We start from the raw sequence: 4,587 nt of genomic DNA, 5'->3' as shown, positions 1-4,587 counted from the left end.
TAATTATTCAGTTCATCCCTGTGTGGTACAACATAGATTATTGGATGTTCTCTAAATAGAGTCTCGAATTAAATAATTAATTACGATTAAAAGAAACTTTGAAAGCAACTCTTTAAAGCAGGGGTTCCCCATCTTTTTTATGCCACGGACCCTTACCATTAATTGAGGGGTCCTTGAACCCCAGGTTGGGGACTCCTGCTTTAAAGTATGTGCAGAATGTAAGGAAGCCAAATTCAAGAACTAGACCTCTCTATGGCCTGTTATAGGTAATATAGATTCTGAAGGTGGCCTATATTTACCTACTCCTATTAAGCCGCTGGCGTTTAGGGCGGCAATAAAGGTCCTCCATCTCTGGCAGAGTTCAGGGCTTCCTTCATCATGTCAGGAACGATAGAGAGAAGATTAGCATGGCCCCCGCACAAGGATGACATGCATTTTTTTCCTCTAAAAGGACTACAACCTTGTCATGATTTGGAGGCTTGTGTGCCTCTGTGACTCAGAGAGCTGCATTGGCAGGAGACAGGGCATTGTGCTTTGGCTCTTGGTCGGGTTACCAATACCAAACAGACCAAAGGGTAGAGGCCAGACGCGTCAACTGTACGCGATACCTATGGCGTACATTTGACGCACAAGTATAAATCAGCCTTAAGAGTGGTCCACTGGTCCTTCAGGTTCAGAGGTTCAGCTCAGGGCTGACAATCCTGACCGGTTAAACAAAGTTGTTACAGAAACATCAATAAAGTAGCCTATATTAAGTGGTTAACAGTCAGTGCAGTTGTAATAATGAACCCAATCATGTGCCTGAGAAGACATTAAACATGGCTAAAATAAATTGCCAAAATCAAATGATCAAACAAAGATTTTATACAGGCACTGTTCGCAAAAGAGGATCAATCATTTGAACATAACAAGAAGTAATTATGAATCAAAAAGGAAAATGAGCAAAAGGATTTTTAAAAAATGTTTTTTCAACATTTAACATAAGAAGAAATTCTATTATTATTTGTGTTATTTCTTAATGAATCATTCTGTGTCAGCAACTCCAATAACAACCACTGTAGTACAAATGACATCACACAAAGCCTTTCATGTTCCTTATTTATTGCCAGTCTCCTTTCAGACATCCTGAAAACATAAAACTAGTCATAACTTGATCAGTGTCTACAACAGAGGTAGTCTGTATCATTACAATTCATATGATTCCCAGGTGGATTTTTCTGAGAAAAAAATTAAAATTCATACTTTATTTTTTGAATTGTTAATTTAAAAAATTAGTTTTTGTTTGGATTGATACAACAAGCCGGTTATAAAGGGCACAAAATCTCAGGATACCTCAGACTCAGGAATACCATCGCACTCAGACGGAGGAGGATTCTTCATTGATGTTTCTGTAACAGTTTTGTTTTACCAGCCAGGGTTGTTAGTCCTGAGAACCACTGCATGCTTTTTGTGATTTGTGCACAAAACACATAATCATTACTCCACTCCAATCTATCCATTTAGATAACAGTCCTGCCTTTTGATTGTTCTCATTGAAGAGATGGCCTCATAGTTTCTCTCATTGAATTCATTTACCAAATTATTGACCGCTGTATCTATCTATAGTCTAGTTATCCTCATGCAATATGTCCTCTGCCTATTTTTGTGTCATTGGCAAACTTACACTTTGCCATGTCCTACAGGAGATTGATATTGTAAAAGTTACTTCAAGTCAAGTCCAGTCAAGCCAAGTTTATTGTCATTTAACTGCATGCGTGTATACTGTCAAATAAGACAGCCAGGGTGTAAAGCACAGTAGTAAACATAACACACTTATAACTGTCACGTACCCCCGACGGGAATAAAGAACCAGCAGAAATAGAAAACACTTTGGAATCCAGTATTGCTATTAACTAATAATATTTATTAATAACTACGCAATACAGTAATATAAATGTAGCAAAATCAAACAGGTTAGCAATGATTATATATAAGTAAGTAAATCAGTAAGTGTGGAAATATATGTGAAAAACCAAGCTTCTTCAAATCTAGGGGTAAAAAGATAGCCTTACGACAATGAGTAAAGTTCAGTTCAGTTCGTGTTATTGAGTTGAGTAGTGATGGAGAGAGAGAGGGAGAGATTTGAGTCTTCAGGTGAGCTGACACCATCGATCTTTTCATTGTCCTCCAAAATCCTTTAAAAGTCACCGAATGTGACCACAACAAAGGGGACCGGTTTTCTGTGGTGGAGCTATCACCCAGGCAAGGGTGGACACATGGACAACTCCCCACCGGTCACTGCCTTTTATCTCAATGCAGGAGCCACTGATCGATCTGCCTGATTGATCTTCCAAAAACCCACTTTTTCTGTGGGCAGAACAAAACTCATTCAGTGTCCAAAACATGTGTCTGAGGTCTATGTCATCTGACCTCCTATTTATCTTATCGTACTGGGTACCAGCTGTCATTCAAATAACTCCTCCTTCCTTTGTCTGTGTAAGAAATGTACAAGCAGGCAAATATCTTTGAAGAAAATATAAACAACCTGTGAGCAGTCTTCATCTCTCTCTCTTTAAAACAAGTTGTTGGTGTTAAATAACTCTCTCTCTCTTTTCAAAAGCACAGTTAATAGGGGTAAATGAGCACAGTTCATAGGGGTAATTCAGGACCCCATCACATAACACACAATGACATGAAAGTAACAATAAAACGTACAGATGAATTATGCATAAATAAAGTGCATAAATTTAATATTGTAAGGTACAGAACAGATTAACCAGTGACACTTCTAATGCGATGTGGCAGGGGGTTCAGAAGCCTAATGGCCTGAGGGAAGAAGCTGTTTCTCATTCTGACCGTTCTTGTTTTTATGCATCAAAGTCTCCTTCCTGATGGCAGAAAGTCAAAAAGGACATTGGATGGATGGGTGGGATCCTTGATAATATTTAAAAAACAAACCAAAACCGCTGAGTGAGGGAATCAACACTTCCAGGTCAAAAAAAAAAGTACATTTAATTCTTTATAACAAAACCAGCAAAGGCAAGCATTCAAAATTAGCAATATACGCGAAGTTAGCATAACCAAATTAGCGTTCAACAAAAAAAAATCATTCCCTGGCCCATCCCCTCTCTAACTAAACTAACAGCACAAAGGGTGAATACACGACAACTCATTTACTTCTACCACGCTTCAACCCATGTGACAAATTACCATAAAGCACACAGCACAAAATACAATACAGACAGAAAATAGATACATGGCTCCTACAAATATAAATAGTAAATAATTGAAAGCCAAGACCTGATCTTCAAGCACCTCACCAGTTACATCCTTCCAACCTGTAAAAGACCGCTTCATTCCCAATTAATTTAAAATTGAGCAAAGCAATCACAAATGTTAGAATGCTGGTACCCTCCAATTCAGCTTCATTCCTATGCCTCAACTAACAAAGTCACTTTTACTCTTATGATGATCACATCCCTGTACATTTCCAATTTTGTGCTTTATAGCTTATATTTACTTTTGTTAAACTTCTGCCAGTTGGTCTTGCCTGTTATAGATTAAATATTCCCTCATCAGCAACTCTCCCCTCTTTTGCCACCAGCATACTTTGTTGGAGGTCAGAAGTTAGTCTTGACTTGTAAATTTCAAGTTTCTGATCAATGTTCTCAAAGTTCACTAATCCACTTGGGCTTACGTTGTATAAATACTCTCTGGAGCATCTATATACACCCTGTCCTGCTTGTTAAACTGCTGGCTGAGTCCTTGTTGCTAGGCACCCACCTTTAGGGCTGTTTTGCTTATTTTTATACTTTTTTTTCAGTCATAGTTTATAACAATGAAAGTATATCATTACTTTTATCTTTACTAATACAATTATAATTTTAAGTTGAATGTTGGTCCACTAGATACAGGAGTGCAATTTGGTCTGTTCCGCCATTTGATCATGGCCATTTTTTTTGCTCTCTCAATCCTATTATCTTGTATTCTTTCTGTAACCCTTAACTCTTAACCCTTATTGGCTATATTAAAGAGGGAGTTCGATATGGCCCTTGTGGCTAAAGGGATCAGGGGTATGGAGAGAAGGCAGGTACAGGGTTCTGAGTTGGATGATCAGCCATGATCATACGGAATGGTGGTGCAGGCTCGAAGGGCTGAATGGCGTACTCCTGCACCTATTTTCTATGTTTCTAAACCCCTTTGCCAATCTAGAACCTATCCGTGTCTGCCTGCAATATACCCAATGACTCAGTGAATTCCACAGATTCACCACCCACCAGCTGAAGAAATTGCTCATCGCCTTTCTAAAGGGGTGCCCCTTTGTTCTGAGGATGTACCCTTAGATTCTCCTAGTAATGGAAACACCCTGTTCACATCCACTCTACCCAGTCCTTTCAGTATTTGGTACGTTTCAATGCAATTCCCCCCTTGTCCTTCTGAACTCCAATAAGTACAGGCCCAGGGACATCAAGTGCTCCTCATACGGAAAGCTTTTCATTCTTGTGAACCTTCTCTGGACCCCCTACAGGGCCAGTACACTTTTTTTTGAGATACAAAGTCCAAAATAGCTCTCAATGTTCAGAATGCAGACTGACCAAGTCCTGACGA

General features: G+C 39.0%; 1 non-coding gene across 1 annotated transcript; it reads left to right on the top strand.

Annotated features, from left to right (window-relative positions):
* The first annotated feature begins 354 nt into the window (after positions 1 to 354).
* On the top strand, positions 355 to 463 carry LOC140191005 (U6 spliceosomal RNA). The gene has a single exon (XR_011883739.1). It is a non-coding gene; the product is annotated as a U6 spliceosomal RNA (small nuclear RNA).
* The last annotated feature ends 4,124 nt before the right edge of the window (positions 464 to 4,587 follow it).

The sequence above is a fragment of the Mobula birostris genome, chromosome 31 (genome assembly GCF_030028105.1).
Source record: "Mobula birostris isolate sMobBir1 chromosome 31, sMobBir1.hap1, whole genome shotgun sequence".
Lineage (NCBI taxonomy): Eukaryota > Metazoa > Chordata > Chondrichthyes > Myliobatiformes > Myliobatidae > Mobula > Mobula birostris.
The sequence above is the reverse complement of the archived record's forward strand: the minus strand, read 5'-3'. Positions and strand labels throughout refer to the sequence as shown.